The sequence below is a fragment of the Pseudoliparis swirei genome, chromosome 12, assembly GCF_029220125.1.
Source record: "Pseudoliparis swirei isolate HS2019 ecotype Mariana Trench chromosome 12, NWPU_hadal_v1, whole genome shotgun sequence".
Classification (NCBI taxonomy): domain Eukaryota; kingdom Metazoa; phylum Chordata; class Actinopteri; order Perciformes; family Liparidae; genus Pseudoliparis; species Pseudoliparis swirei.
This window is the reverse complement of record NC_079399.1, coordinates 5,931,907-5,948,791: the sequence shown is the minus strand read 5'-3', so window position 1 is coordinate 5,948,791 and position 16,885 is coordinate 5,931,907. Positions and strand designations below refer to the sequence as shown.

The 16,885-nt window shown below is 45.3% G+C and overlaps 1 protein-coding gene across 16 annotated transcripts in view; it reads left to right on the top strand.

The window, feature by feature from the left end:
- Nucleotides 1–2,199: 2,199 nt before the first annotated feature.
- The window catches only part of epb41l2 (erythrocyte membrane protein band 4.1 like 2), a 47,421-nt gene continuing 32,735 nt past the window's right edge, over nt 2,200–16,885 (top strand). For 8 of the 16 annotated variants that reach the window (XM_056427402.1, XM_056427400.1, XM_056427398.1 and 5 more), the window contains exon 1: nt 2,322–3,332. The gene's annotated coding sequence lies outside the window, so the exon portion shown is untranslated. The other 8 variants (XM_056427405.1, XM_056427404.1, XM_056427392.1 and 5 more) reach the window with 7 other exon arrangements.

Genomic DNA, 16,885 nt, shown 5'->3' with positions numbered 1-16,885 from the left:
ACACACACACACAAACACACATGTTTGTTTATGTCACACTGGAGGTAATTGAACTGCCTGAGATGAATTCCCTTCAGCTTTATTCTGAACCTGAATAACACACACACACACACACACACACTCACACACTCACACATGCACTCACACACACACACACGTAGCTCAGACGTTCACTTAAAGGGGGACCCTCTTGCAGCACAGGTGTAGTGATGATTGAAGAACCAGTTTCAAAGTCACATTTATATCACCCTTTCCCTCTTACTGTTAGGGATAAGGAAGAGGTGCCACCCTTGGGTGCACCCTGCAAAAAAAAGCTCATTCTCTCTCATCTGTGCCCACCCTCCTCTGAACATTCTTCCTCTGTCTGAGCAGGTTGTTTCTCTTCAATAAGTTCTCTCTCATTATTTTCTAGGCCGACACCTGATCCTGGAGTTTAGAGTTACTGACAAAACACAAAGACATGTAAGAGGGAGAGAGGGAGAGAGTGAGAGAGAAACATTGTTTACTCTACATAAAACAAACAGGTGTGAATTGAGAGAGTCGTATTTGTTCAGTGTCTTGTTTTAGTCGTGCAACACATGAGAAGATATATAGAGTGAATGAGGAAGTGGATCATACGAGGAAATGCTCAATCCATGTCGAGAGGCTTCTTCTAGCTGATTGTAAATTGGTTGCCAGGTAAACTACAGTTTTCATGTGCTCGTTGTATACGTGTGCGTTATTAGCCCAAGGTGTGTGCATGTCTTCAGACATGGGGTGTTCAAATGTGTGTCTGTGTGTCTGTGGATGCTGGAGGCAGCAGTGCAATATGATATTTTTTAATAATGTAGTAATGCGTTCAGATAATAGTGTATATGCTGGCATTAGTTTGCAGTTGTGATGTTTATTAGCAATAAACATGTCAGAAAAAAGGAGCAAACTGCAGGAATGTGCAGGAATGAGTGTTATTGTGGTTCTGTTGAACACGATGAACCACATGCAGGTGTTTATTTGTGCAGAGTGGTAATAAGCCGCTTTGTCACACCTTCAAAGTGTTGATAGTGAGAAATAAAATATATGTGTATATTTTGATACAGATTACAAAGTTAATAGACACTCAAGTTGAACACGGCTAATGGGCAGTGAGGGTGTGGTACCATGCATGTATAGCAGAGTTGTCTAATTGCGTTTTAATGAAGGCAGCTGACTTCTTACGGAGCACTTCAATACTTAACTTTGTAAATGTTTTGCGTCTCCTGGCTGAATATATTATCTTAATATGTTTTACAAAAGCTTTAAAGGGGACACGTCACACTATTTCTCAGTTTCATACTTCTAGACCATGTTTGCATGCTTTAATGTATAAAAAAACACCCACAAAACATTTGTTTTATTCTGCTTGTCTGAATACACCTGTTTTGACCCTCTGTCTGAAACGCTGTTTTTAGTGTACTGTCTCTTTAAGAGCTCGGTCTGCTCTGATTGGCTTGCGAGACAAATATGGCGCACCTTGGAAAAAGGTAGTTCTCACGCTGTGGGTGGGGATACACATATGGATAGTATATTTTACTGACAGAGGACGAGGAGTCATGTTATGATCGAGGCAGAAAATACTGACCAGGTTGTCTTATATTACGGGTTGTATAAAAGCACTATCAAATTTAGTTTTTCATGAAAAGGGGAACAAAATAAAAACACTCAAGTTTGGCATCTTAACTGCAGAGAAACGTAACATTATAATCTTCAATCATTAGACCAACGTATCTTAGATCATTTTATCATAAAGCTCAGACTGATTATGAATTACTATTTATATTTTCATTTGTGAATAATTTGACTTCATCAGAAAGAAAAAAAATCCAAATTAAAAAAACGACAGAACTCTCCTTTTTGGCTATACAATTAACATAAAACATTACACAATAATAGTGCAGTTCACACATGAAAAGCAGTTTTGAGCGCATTTGATTCAGGCGCGCGCACCCAGGTTTCTAAAAGCGGGTATACGGGGTTGGACTGCTGTGAGATTGAGGGTCAGAAGAATGACCCCAGCAGTATCACCATGGGCACAGGCCTGGCGGGTATATAGTTGGTCCAGTGGGCAGTGCGCTGCTGTCCAGATGGCCGTGTCGGGGTAATTCCCCTTCACAAAGGGCTCGCCGCTAATCCTCCAGAGAATCTGCGCTGCGCTTGATCTCATTCCTGCATGACAACCCGCACTGTGGCTCCCCGGATGTGCAAACCGGACTGCGCGTTTCTGACCACTGTCGGTCGATCGGTTCGGACACTGCGAGACCAGAGGCGTCATTAAGACGACGCAACTGGTGTGTGTGTGTGTGTGTGCTGAGAGGTTTTACAGGAGGTGCAGAGACACATCTGAGAAGAGAGAGAGATATTTTAGATAAAGCTGATTAGGTCAAGACTTAATCTCAGTGTGGGAACTATTTCTCCAATATGGGACTTTTGACAATCAGGTATGCCTTTCTGACTTTCTTTGCTTTTCTTTTTCTTCTTCTCTTACGTCATATAGATCTGGAACAAGCATAACATAAAAAAATGAGCAAGATGACGCTTTGGTGATGACGCGCACTCTGACTCATCGATGACGTCAGTGCTGCACAGGTATAACTGTGTTGGTGTGTTCGTGTGACGTCACGCTGATATAATCGGTCACTTTTGGAACAGATGTGTATCTTTTGATCGGCGTCTCCTTTGTTCTCTCGGGTGTTGCGTAAGACATTCTTCAGCACAATGAAGCGATGCAACCCTTCCAGGCAGTCGGTGTTGATTGTGTTATGAAACCGACTGACAAGGTCAGGCTGATGTGCTTCCTCTTCAGAAGGTTGCAATTCAATGTAAGGACCCGTGAGGCCAAAAGGGGTCAAACGACTTCAGGGACAGAGGGAGGAGATCTTCATTCAATCAGCCCTGTAATATGTGCATGATTGAATCTGCCAGTCTGTGTTTCCTTTTCCCATTTAAATGTGTGGATCTCGCATCAATAACGTGAGTACACCTGAACGTTGTCGAGCTAGAGAGGAGATGTGCTGCGTGTTGTTGTTGCTGTTGTTTTTCTTTTAAAGACTGGCCTTGATGCTCAGACTCAGACAGGAGTCACGTGCGTCACTCTTTTTTTTACGAGTAAAGGCATCATGCTACTGTAACCCAAGCTATTTCATCTCTAAAATGTCATTAAATATCAAAATGATGCAGCTCATGATTCATGAATGAAACATGCCGATCTGCAAATGTTCAAAGAAACGTCTGATAATCTATTTTGTGTGTGTGTGTGTGTGTGTGTGCGTGTGCTCCATTGGCCTTCTGTGCATCTCCACTGGATGCCGCTCTATATGGTGAGTCCACTGACACACGCTGCCATGATAACGTGCTTCTTTCAGCTTACAGTCAACATTTAAATTTTCTGTTGCAAGTTTTTTTGTCACAAAAAGGTTTGAATGAGTATGTGTTTACCTCACTCAGTGGTTTTTATTTTATTGATGATGTTCATAAGGCTGTTTACTACTCCTCCTCTATATATGTCAAATCTCCATGCTGCTTTACGCGATAAGCCAATTACTTGAGCTCCTCTAATCTGTCTGTGTGTGTGTGTTAAAATAAAATCGCTCTGCATCATGACTTTCAAAACCAGCTAATGGTTTCCAAAAGTATAGCTTCATCAAGGGGTCACGACCAGCCATACATATTCATATCACTGCACTGCAGTGTTTCTCAAATGCTGGGCTGGCACCACATCGGGGACAAACTGTCTATGTTGTAGATAATTTTGCTAATGTGTCTAAGATGAACTGTGTGAAATGAATTTTAGCTGGCTGAGAAAATATCATGATTATAGTAGCAGGAAAAAAAGCTTAAAAAAACTCTACCAATACTGAATCCAAGTAAAATATGAATAAAAAAGCATTACAACAAATACAAAAAGGAATCATCTGTAAAAAAAATATCCATTTATTTAGATTTCATGAAGGCTAAAAATGATTTGGAAGACACTAATTTTGAAAAATGTCCTATTCAAATTTAGGACTAAATGTGAGTAAACAAAATAAAACAGTAAACTCCATCCTCACTGCAGTGATAGTCCACGTCCTCTAGGGGGCGCTACCTCGCTCAAATAGCTCTGCCACATCTGCTTCGAACGTCCCTCCAACGCGAATGGACAACGCGGGTGACCAATCACATCTCGGTATCCCCTCTGAGCCAATGAGAGGCCGCGAAAAGATGTTTTCAACTGTATGGGGCGGGTCTTGAGGATGATGGACACGTCTTGCTTTGAGCCGTCGCCAGATTTTCGGTGTGGACTGTATTGGAGATTTTTTTGGAGGTTGAGATCGTGGGACGTTATTTTTTGGAAGAGAACGGAGCGAGAGGCCACGTTTGGAAAAGTTCCCCACACGCATCGTTGAAAATCCCCACAGGTAACGTGTAATTTGACCACCTTTGTCTTTATTCTTTTAAAGCACGTGATTTCTATATTAACGACTGCTTCAAATGTTTCTTTTTTTGGATATCCACCGTTTTACAGCGTGTATTTTGTTGCAGTGAATATGCAGTTAGGTGCTCAACCTGCACGAACAACCGCAGTAGGACAGCGGGAGGTTTTTTTTCTCGTAAACGGTCCAAGCTAACCGCAACAAAAAAAACCGTTTCCCAGAAGAAATCCGTTATCTGCAGTCGTACCTTCAATGTGGCGTTAAGGCTCTTCATGGCGCCTCTTCATCTCCTTCTCCCTGTTATCATCACCTCAAACTACGCTCTCGTCCCGCCCGGGTGAGCGTCATGTGGTCGGCGTCACAGTATTTAACGGAGCTCAACGTTAAACCCGCGTGAACATGTTTTTAAAAAGTGTTTTTGTGTGTGTTTCATTTCCTGGTGGGACGGTAGCGGCCACTTCGCGTCGGCGGCTCGCTTCCTTTAATCGAGGACACGTCGCGTTTTAAAGACGATTCAAACGTGTCCTCCCTCTCGAGTTTACAAGTTTACAGATGGGTGTTTGAAGGCACCATAGCCGTTGAGAACAACGAGATCGTTTTTATTTTTATAACGTTTTGATTGTGGATGTCGTGTGTCCCCGTCCCCTTGTAAGACACAGACACACACACAGGGTGGCAGGAAATGGCAAGGGCAAAGCAGGAATGTGCAACAATGCAAGTACAACAACAAATACAAAAACAAAAAAACACACAATATTGTGTGTGTGTGTGTGTGTGTGTGTGTGTGTGTAAGATGGGCAGCGTTGTGTGGGGGGGTGTGGGGTCCTGGAGTTCACAATCCTGATGGCCTGAGGAAAGAAAGGAAAGAAACTCTCTCTCAGTCTCAGTCTGTTCTTGGAGGCGCCCTGCCAGGCGCCTGCCTGACCGCGCAGCAGCTGAAACAGTCTGTTGTGATGGATCATTTCATGATCCTGCTGGCGGTCTCTGCACTCCCTGGTGTACAGTCCTGCAGGGTGGGGAGAAGTAGTGCATAGTCAGTGCCGCCAGCCGCACTACTCTCTGCAGAGCCTGTCCTGAGCGGAGAGAGCAGTAAAACCAGGCTGTGATGATGCTTCCTGTCGCCTCTACAGCTCCAGAGTAGAAGGACTGAAGGATCCTCTGGGAAACTTTAAATTTCCTCAGCTGCCTGAGGTGGTAGAGGCGCTGCCTTGCCTTTCTCACCAGAGTGTGAGAGTAGTGACCCCACCCCCCCCCCCCCCCCCCACACACACACACACACACACACCTCGTTTTACGGATATCAAAGCATTGGTTTCATATGGTTTCATTTTAGAAATTGGTTCACAAAGATGTCTGGGAAATGCAGTCCTGCTGGGTTGACGAGTGGTTATTGACATTTATGAATGTGTGGAAATAGAAAATATATATAAAAGTTGCAACCAGCCAATGTTTGACCTGTTTTAAGTGTTAAATTGAACTGTTTAAAATCTTAATTCGGTTAACCGTGAATTATTGATTTGGATGGCCTATATAATGTCTTTTAAACCCTCCTAGAATTGAGACTTTCCTTTGTCATACACTCTCACTACTATTTGCCCGCCGACAGAAACCAGTGTACATACAGGACGTAGTAACGTGTGTGTATTTCCCAGGCAGAGCCTCAGAAGTTTGTTTGACAGATGGCAAAAGTTCAAGTAGTTCACAGGCAGGCGGGCAGACGGGCAGGCCGACCAACAGACAGACAGACGCACTGGACTGAGCCGAAATTGTGCTGATGTGTTAAAAAAGAAGTCAGTGGCACCTCTGTGACATCAACCGAAGTCAGGCATGATGTCCCAGACTTTATCGGTGCATGTGTGACTTGAGAAATAAGAAAACAAAACTTTTTGTGTTGCTTTCTTGTGTTTCATTCTAACAATTCAGATGAAAAAATTAGCACAAAAAGGCATCACAAAGTCACATCTCCCGTTGAACGTCTTTCAAAACACACAAGGATGCTGAAGACCCTCCCCCTTGTTTGACTTTGCTGAAAAACAATACTTTCTAATGCGATGGACATAGACTAGAACGCAGTTTTTTTTCTCCATACATGTAATCTTTTTGTTTTCCATGTTAACCCATCTCCTCATCTCGGTCTGAATATGATGACGAGACGATAATCTTTCTGCTCAAACCCGATGAAGTTACATGATAGACTCATCGTCCATCCCGCCAGCCGGCTACAGCACGTTCACGAGCGACCGAATTAGTTTTATGGTTCTTTTTATTTAATTGTCTTCTTAACTTTTTGCATTTTATTTTTCAAAACAGACTTTCTTGGATTTCTTTAATTAAAAAAAGAAAACATATTTTGGTGTTACCCAAGTATCCAAAAATAAGAATTTAACACGCCTCTCTCCTTCGATGCAAAGTCTTTATCGCATTTCAACGCCACATGCTTCACAAATGTATTATTGTCAACAGCAGTGCCATTGTGTGTGTGTGTGTGTGTGTGAGTGTGACTTTTGCATTGTGTTACATACAGGTTATCTAGCGAAGGTGAACTTGAAGGCAACAACACTGCACCTCCCAGTAGAGTTTAAAGCTGGCATGATATACAGCCGCAGAGAATACATGATTTTCATTGGAACGGGTTCTCCTCGATATCGTGTGAGTGGGTAGAACTCTTGGCTTGGTGAGCCACGAGGAAAACCCAGAAGTCGTCCGTCACTCTGGTGGTATTTTTTCCCGTCAGGCAAAATCCCGTCTCTCTGTCTGTCTGTCTGTCTGTGTGTCTGTCTGTCTGTCTGTGTGTACAGTGTATCTGTAATCATCAGTGCCATGTTCATCCTCCGATTCTCAGGAGGTGCAGAACAGTGGCGGCTCTGTGCAACCCACTAATGAGAGCCCGTAATTGGGTGTTCTGGTGGGAGAATCTGCTCATTAAGTGGAGCTGGGACTAAGTGTCTGTTCCGCAGGAATGAGAACACCATTTCCATTCCTCTCAATATCGCCCCCCCCCCCCCCCCCATAAGTTTCCAGCCACTTGCGGATATGTGGTTTTATGAAATTATGTTTTTCGCAAAATATCAAACTACAAAGAAACCAACGTAGCAGTAGACTTGGTGCTATTTTATTTCTGAAAACAGGTGTATTGATGATTAAGAATAATAAAGCTAATCTGTCACCGTCTTCAGGGTGATAGTAAAACTGAGTCCGGCTTCTTTTAGTTTCATATTTCCTAACTTAAAATTTTTCAATGTGTTGCCGCCGCTGCATCAAAGGACAACACAACAGACGCTTGTGTGCGGCGCTCCATTTGGACATTTTTTTCTCCTTCTCGCCTTGTGAAGGTAGAAGGGCACGATGGAGAGACACGGCAACAATAAATAAAATCGAGGTGCAGTGAGAAGAGAATACTGAGGGACGCAGAGAGGAAGTGAGAACGAGGCGGACACAAGAGGAGAAAGAGACTGAGTGAGAGCGACGGAGAGAGTTATTGCTTAACCATTCGGAACGGCTATGGGAACATCCCTGAGAGTGTGTGTGTGTGTGTTTTTCATCCTGACCCTGTGGGTTCGACACGTCGCATCAACTCAGGCACACACACAGATAGCTCTACCGTCCCACATCGGATTGAGCACCAGACTATTGTTTTTATTTATTTAGAAAAGTTGCACTAGTATCCAGAGGAGACGTACGCTTCTTCCTGAATCTTTAGCTCCAGTGTTCCTTTTTTTGTTGCCTTTCTATTATATCAAAGTGTTTTTTTATTTTATACGGCAATTCCAAATCAAAGCGCTCGCCCCCGCCACGATTGCCGTGACATGAGGTCAGTCGCAACTCGCAACAATTACTGAAGGTGGACCCGTCGTGCGGCGTGGCGGTCGGACGTGACCGGCGGCGAGCGGCCTCCGACCTCCACGGGACTCGCACTCACGCAGAGAAGATCAAAGGCACGGATGAATGGAAACTGTAATGCAATGTTCAGCTTATCAGAGCCATGGAGACAGTGAGGGGGGGGGGGGGGGTAGAGGACGTAGAGGACAGGTGTGTGTGTGTGTGTGTGTGTGTGTGTGTGTGTGTGTTTGATGGAGGGGACAAAAAGGGAGTGGGAGGTTCCTGAAGCTAAATGCCAAAACGTGTACATTTGAAGTGTAGATGGTGTACAAATAACCTGTTGTGTATCAGCGTTGACTTAATTGTGTTGGACAACAACAAGAAAGAAGCTTGGTGGAGATTAGCGGAGTCTTTTTGAGTTTTTTTTGTTCAACAAGAGGGTCTTGTAGAGGAGAATAGAAACTCCTTGTGTTGAAAGGCAACATTTCTCACCAGAGGGTTGATAAAGAGAGAGGGCAAACAGCCTTGTACGGCAAGTGTCCAGCTCTGAAAGAGGCGATAGAATAAAAAAAACAGAGGGATAGAGAGAGAGAGAGAGAGAGCATGGGCTTTGGCAGGGGGCCAAGCGCAGTTCAAAACGGATGAATCAGCAAAGGAGGGGTCACATTCTGGCAGAGAGAGGCCGGACGGGGGCACAGCCTTCATCTTTTAAAAGCCACGTCTTGGGGAGCAACAGAGGTTTATATCTGCAGAATAAAGGATAATATTGTGCTATAAATACTTGATAGTTTTCCAAGGTGAGGCGGTCGTTCTTTTCTTCCTTCAAGGATTCATTCATTCCCTTTGTGCGTTGCCTCTTCATTCGGCTTGTGATAAAAGTCAAGAGGAGAGGTGGGATAGCAGGGGAAGAGTGATAAAAGAGGAAGGGATGATGGGGAGGGGAAACGGAAGTGAGAGGAGTTTCTGGGGCAAGAGGGTGAAGGGGGACCAGAGAACTGGTTCTCATTAGCAGCCTTCGGGAAGCTCTGAAGTTTGTGGGACATCTTGGAAAGAGTGTAAAGGAGCTGGTGAAAGGTGTGTGTGTGTGTGTGGGAGGGGGGGGGGGGGGGGTGTAGTGTTTCCCACAGGTCCAAACTATGGGAGCACCTACTAAGTTGTGAGAAACACTTGTTTTCGAACAGAAAAAAGTTCACAGCGAGAGAGAAGCAACACCATGATTCAAAGGATGTTTTACCCTCTCGTCACTTCCTGTTGTTCTGTTGACGGGTTCCTAACGAGAGAGAGAGAAACACAGCCGGGATACGCGGATAACATTTGAATTTGACGATGACGTTTAAGATATAAAAAACTATAAAATCGGGAGGTGGGTTTTTAAAAGTTGCCCCTTTTTTGCCAAGCTTCCCGTTACCGGGGTCAGAGGTCACCGGTCTGGGATTAACTGATACGGGGGGCCGCCGCCTAAATCGTCCGTCTGGTTCAGTCAATGACTTATTTAGAAGAGCCGGGGGGGGGGGGGGGGGGGCTGCTGTCTGCACCACAGCTCAACAACATCGCAGAGTTGTGTCCAGCACTCTCGAGGCAAGAGAGGAAACGGGATGATGTTCTGAAAACGAGGACGTCTTACGGCGCCCGCCAGGGGAACGTCTACGTTTAGATTCAGGGGTTAAGGTTAGTAGTTTAGTTCAATTAATGTCAGGTGTGTGTGTGTGTGTGTGTTGGAGTACATTACTCACTAATTAATCAATGCAGAACAAGTATCTTATGACGCAGCTCATCTTGTTACACGGTCAGTTAATATGTGGCCGTAACTGTGAGGCAGATTTGAAGTGTGTGTGTGTGTGTGTGTGTGTGTGTGTGTGTGTGTGTGTGTGTGTGTGTGTGTGTGTGTGTGTGTGTGTGTGTGTGTGTGTGTGTGTGTGTGTGTGTGTGTGTGTGTGTGTGTGTGTGTGTGTGTGTGTGTGTGTGTGTGTGTGTGCCAGCGGCGAGGAGGATGTTATTACCCTCATGTGTATCAACTTGCCTCACCGGGGCAGCTGTGATAATGAGCCGCCATGCCCCGTGAAGTCATTTGTTTTGCCGAGGCACCTGTTGTTACCGGTCTCTACGGGATGTGGGTTGCCATAGCAACACCACGCCCAATGCCGCAGCTGCAGAAGAGAGACCGGCAGGCCGGTGCACTTCACCACAAGTTAACGCGCTCTCTCTTTTTCTCTCCCGTCTGATACCTGCTTTCTTCCTCTTTTCTCTCCCGTCTATTTCACTCCCTCTTTCACACAAACACAAACACACGCACACACACACACACACATTGTATCTCATCTCATGTGCACTTGACCCACCCATACTTTAGCTCTTTGTCCCTCTCTTTATCAGACACACCTACTACACACACACACGATGCACGCACTATGCACACACACACACACACACAAAAACACACACACAAGATGCACACACACTCACACAGACAGGGGCGCTTGCGCCTGACTGCTTTAATCGCTGAATAGGGGAGTTTAGCTCCTAACAATCGTAGTTATGAGCAAACCCATTCTTCTCGCACACAGAGAGAGAGAGAGGGTGAGAGAGAGAGGGACTTATAACCAGTGGCGGTTCGTCCATAGGGGGCGCTAGGGCGCCGCCCCTCTTAAAATTTTTAGATGAAAAAAAAGAAGAAGAAAAAAAATACATCCTGTCAAAAAACATTATATGCCAAATCATTTAAATAGTAAATATACCGTGTTGACGCGCTAAATGTGTGTGGGAGACCGTCAGCCTGTCAACAACCACTTAAGTTAATGTGAAAAAATATAATATATCGCCACTCATTATCACGGAGAGAAGCCCCTCCCCTTTTCCGGTCGCTGGTCTAACGTGTGTGTACGGCACCGAGAAAATATTTCACGGTCGTTTCAGTAAGGACGGCTTCTCATTGGCGGATAAAACGTGAATCTTGGGTCGCAAAAATGTGCGCTCATTGGCCAATGACATCGTTTTATTATTTCACGTGACTGGACTATTCGGCAGATCAGAGACCAGCGTTCCCTCAGCGGAGCTACGCGAGCAGGCTGCTAACGGAGCTGTCAGCTGGAGGCTCAGTGAGTAATGCGCTGTTTAATTTCCCCTGTCTGTTGTTCCAAAGGGACTGAAACTCTCTGGACTACAACGGGGGGAGGGATCTAAAGAGCTGCAGACAAGTGTAAAGCACGAATCTTGCCGCAGTTATCTAGCTAAGAGCATGGAGCTAACTCGCTAACAGCATGAAGCTAACCCTGTCTTATTAGAGTTATTGAGATGTTTGCCCACTTTAAAGAGAGGAGGCTACTTGTCTTTACAGTAGTGGGTCTGCTCTGTCACCCAATGTAACATGTGATCTCTTTCTGACTATTCTGCTCTGAACCTCTTTCATGTGAGGGTGAAACTCTTATTTTGCAAACCTCTGAAACCCAACCCCATGTTCCTTAAAGCTGCTCTGAACCTCTCATGCCAAAGTTACAGTGTGTTGATAGTTGTTATTGGACAGTGTTGAGCACGGTGAGTTCTTGAAATAAAGCTTTGTTTTTTACAATATTCTACTCAAAACCTCTTTTCTTCTCATTGTTGAGTGCTATTTAAACTGCGCCCCCCCAAAAAAAAATCACCAGCCGCCACTGCTTATAACACTTGAAGGGTTCATAAAATATATATTTATATATCTTAATAAGTTGTTATTTTGCTCTTTCTTTCTGCTTCTTCACCATCCTACATTTCCCACGATTCCCACAAAGACATTTCATTTTCCTTAACAATAATGCAAAATTCAATTGGTTGACTATTTTCTCTGCTTTGCACTAAAAGTAATAGCAAAATGTAAACTATAGTAATCCACACAATACATTTAAAGTACATGCTAACACAGCGTAATGAGGCGAAGTGGTAAATATTAGTTATAGTAACCTAAAGAGCTGAAACTCAAACGTTTTTACTGCCGTCTAGTTTTGCAGCTGACAATAGCAGTTATGAGCGGACAGTAATAACACGGTAACAAACGTAATGACATAGCATTGGCCATTTAAGCATCCCTCATGGGCTGCCCAGCCATTTAAGCTGAGCTCAAACTGAAGGCAGCAAAGAGACACGGGGTTGTGTCATCGCGTGTCTCCTTTTTGAAGCGTTGATATCGGCGAGGAAGATGAAGAGATGGATGGATGGACAAACATACACTTGTGTGTGTGTGTGTGTGTGTGTGTGTGTGTGTGTGTGTGTGTGTGTGTGTGTGTGTGTGTGTGTGTGTGTGTGTGTGTGTGTGTGTGTGTGTGTGTGTGTGTGTGTGTGTGTGTGTGTGTGTGTGTGTGTGTGTGTGTTTGAAAGTAGAGCTAATTCACAGGGTCCGCACTGTAAAAAAACACATCCGCTGTAAGGATTGTAATGTGGTATGAAAATATAATTTACTACTTTCACACAAGGACGGCAGGTCGGTTTACAGATGTCTGAATCACTCCTATTTATATCAAGTGATGGAGAGGGTTGTGTTGAATGGATGGATGTTTCCTTTTCATGAAAAAAACCAACCAATCAGAGCCTTTCGTAAGTGGGACTGAGGTTGCCAATGACAACTGGTCTGATCTAAGCAATGTGGGATGTTTCTGCTGCTGTGGTACTTTGTGAAGTGGTCTGCAGGCATGCACTGATTACAGTTTGTCCTCCTTTGATGGTCTTGATGAAGAGGAGTAAGTACTCCATGCTTGGTTCATGGCGATGCGGCAGATGGATGCAGGTACCACAGACTATCACTAATGGCAGGGTTCGTACGGTCATGGAAAACCTGGAAAAGTCATGGATTTTTAAAATGGTCATTTCCAGGCCTGGAAAAGTCATGGAAAAAACTAAAATCATAAAAGTTTGGGAAAAGTCATGGAAATTTGTTATAATCACATGTTCATTTACGCCGAGTTTGAAATAATAAAAAAAATTTTTTTTAAAGAAAGACGCTCAAAATATAAGCCGGCGTACGCTCTCGATACGCAACATTTTCTTAATTTTTCATGTTTATCCCGAGATTTCAGTTTGGTCATGGACATTTGGTTTCAAGTCATGGAAAAGTCCTGGAAATCCATTGGTCAACATGTGTAAGAACCCTGTAATGGGTTGTAGACCAAGGACCCTGTTTCTGGCGCATCGGCAAGGATGAGAGGAAGGAGGGAGGAAAGGAAGGAAGGATTGGCTGCAATTCCTGTCGGTCCAGCACGAAATATATCTGCTGTAAATCTGTGCTGTGGTCCGAAATGGGTTTAGTCACGGTATAATCTCTATTGTCACCTCCACGCTCGTCCGCTAATCTGTATTCTTGCTGCGGTAATCTCTTGTCTCCGTGGGGATTTGTTGTAGGCCATGGATGTCGTTGCCAGGGAAACGGTTGCTCCCCTCCCCGCCCACCCCTCTTCCTGCCACTCGTGGCGAGGTGGGCGGGTCTGTTTCATTTGTCATATCGGCTTCATCGGATAGGAACAGAATACAAATGTCAAAACCATGAAGGCCAGTCAATTTACTTCATCTCTTCGCTTCATTTCTTGACTTTTGCACTCACTCCCATGTCCGCCCTCTCCGTATAATTACATCCCTCAGCCACAGACCAGGTCGGGACGTTGTTGTTGTTGTTGCTGCTGCTGTGACACCAACCCGTGAAACCCAGACAGATGGGGATAGAGTTGTAAGCGGGAAGAGAGCAAGTGTTGGTATTCGTGTGGAATGCGGCGTTTGTGACAGTTTGAGGGTTTTTAAACGGTCTCACATGGGGTCCGGATGGTCAGTAAAAGTGTTTATAAAAGTCAGCACTGGGATTCTTTTACTTTAAATAGACGGGCGGGAAGGTCTGTGTTTAATTTGAATTTCTTCAGTCGTGTTTTTCTTTCCTCAAAAGAACGTAATTGCAGAATATGGCGGGCCACGACTGTGAGGTCGATCGTCACTGCTAGTGTCCACTGGTAATATGGCTCAGTGGGTGTGGTCTCTCTCTCTCTCCCTCTCTCTCTTCTTCCCTCTCTCTCTCTCTCCCTCTCTCTCTCTCTCTCCCTCTCTCTCTCTCCTTCCTCTCTCTCTCCCTCTCTCTCTCTCCTCTCTCCTCCTCTCCTCCTCTCCTCTCTCCTCCTCTCTCCTCTCTCTCTCTCTCTTTCCTCTCTCTCTCTCCTTGCTCTCGCTCCTCCTCTCTCTCTCCTTCTCCTCTCTCCTATCTCTCTCTCTCTCTCTCCTCTCTCTCTCTCTCCTCTCCTCCTCTCCCTCTCTCTCTCTCTCCTTCCCTCTCTCTCTCCTTCCCTCTCTCTCCTTCCCTCTCTCTCTCTCTCTCTCCTTCCTCCTTCATCTGTCCATCTTCCACCTCTTCTCTCCCTCCCGCACTCTCCCTTTTCCCCTCCGCTCTGCTCCTCTTTCACACACTTTTCTTCACCATCTCCGCCCCTCCTCCTCCTCCTCCTCCTCCTCCCCCTGTTTGCTCGCCCTTGTTTCTCCGAGCGATCGTCCCGAGGGGAGCGGACGCAGAGCTCCGAGCGAGGACGGAAGAGAGAAAAATGGCATTGAGGGTTTGTAGGGCGGGCGTTGACTAAGAAGTGGGGAAGGGAAGGAAAAGGCAGATAGAGGAAGAAGAGACAAAAGGAAAGGAGTTGAGAGGGAGAGAGAGCAGCAGAGGCAACGATAGGTAAGCCCGTTGGCCGCGTCTCTCGGTTCTTTTCATTCAGTCACGGATGTTTAAAAGCTGGATTTTGTGTCGTGTCAGTAAAGCCTGAAGATTAATAAATGCTCCGGTCGTTGTCATCACCCGCGTACGTTCATTTTCCATCTTCGCAACAGGTGTTCGGCGAGTACTCGCAGCAGGTCAAGATAACATCATCATCATCATCATCATCTGATGATCAGATTATTAAGAATACCATCTTAAACTAAAATAAATGCAGATAAGCTGCTTTCAAAAGCCAAGTAGCCAGCAAATACGTGAAGATTATAGGTCACGATCAGATGACGGAAGAAGTGTGAGATATGCAATCTGGACGAAACGGATGGAGGGTTAGGGTTGAGGTTATAAGTAGAAAAAAAAAAAGGTGTGTAAACAAATACAGGAATGCCTTATTTAAATCAACTGACCAGCTGTGTGTCTCCAATTTGTGTTTTATCTGCAGGTTTCTTTCTGGACGACTGGGTCACATGAACGCTGCTATTTGACTGTGAAATATATGAATAACACGCACTCCTTTTTTAAAGAAACACTCATAACATCTGACTGATGATAACTTGACACCGGTCTGCAGAACGCATGTCGAGCGCGTTCACATGAAACTGCTGTCGCAGGCCGGAGGACTGCCTTGTTATGACTGAGAGATGGCGTGCTGGTGATTTTAGTGCAGTGTGCAGATGTGTATGTATACATGAAGTGAGTGTCTGGTATTGTTTATACGGACTGTGGGAAGAAGAGGGGTTTTAGAGGGACAATTGGAGGGGGGTTGAACGGGGAGGCCCGGAAAGAAAGGGATCGAGAGAGAGAGAGAGAGATGAGTGGAGAGAGAAAAAAAGAAAGAGCCACCCCAGGTTGCAGGGTAGAAAGACACGGAGAGAGAGAGAGAGGGTGAGTTAGAAGGTTGTGAGAGAGGTAGAACAAGCTTCCCGGTGTGTAGGGAGAGAGAGAGAGAGAGAGGCGGGGGGGGTTAAAGCAGGCCTAAGAGGCCGTGACGAGACATCTCGCAAAAAGGCTGCACTCTGATGCCAACACACACACACACACTGCTAGTCCATTGAGAAGTGCAGTGTAGGCAGTCACAGAGCTGTTTTTTATTAGTGAGGAGGAAACCTAATCCATCGTCGTGTCGATGAACCGATCACATCTGTATTCCCTGCGCACTGCGGACATTTCCCAAAGGATTGCTGGCTTCAAACTGTTTGGCGGTGTCATCGCGCCCGCTTTCACACGCGGCCACGCTCCGGTCAGGTGGTTACGGGTGGATCAAATTCAGTCATTAAGGTTTACCCTCTTTGAACCGTGAGGGCTCGTCCTTTGTAACAAAACAAACCCCTGCTGGTGGGACACGGTTTGAAATGAAGAGGATCAGCAAAGTCGATAGAATTGATCCTCTCGGGATAAATAACTCACATTTTAGGTGATCCATCCCACCTAAAATGTGAATTATTTAGTGGTTTGGATATTTCCGTCCGACCGACGCGTGCATCCTTGACCTAAATACAGATGGATCTCCAACGGGCTCGGGGGTGCTGTTGCGCAATGTCCCTGGGGTTCCCTCTCGATAAATCACAAGTCGTGTTTGTCTCTGTTCTCCTCATCTGCACACGGCACTACACGGCCTCTCTGACAGCCACCTACATGCACACCTCTCTCCATCCATCGCTCCTCCTCCCCTCATTGGCCGATCATGCGTAAGGAGACCTGTTCTATTTTTACTCCCGCCCCCGCCCTACACACCACTGCGTCCGTGTGTGTGTGTGGCAGGGCAGAAAAGAGAGTCCGAAGTGGTAAGATGGTAAAACGCAGACGATGATGAACAGTAGAATTGTGGGGAGAGGAACGGGCTGAGGAAGATTAGGAGCCAGTGACAGGAACGTGGATGACAATGACTTAATAGTGTATGAGTCATGCTTAACCCGCCGCCTGAAGCTGCTTCTGG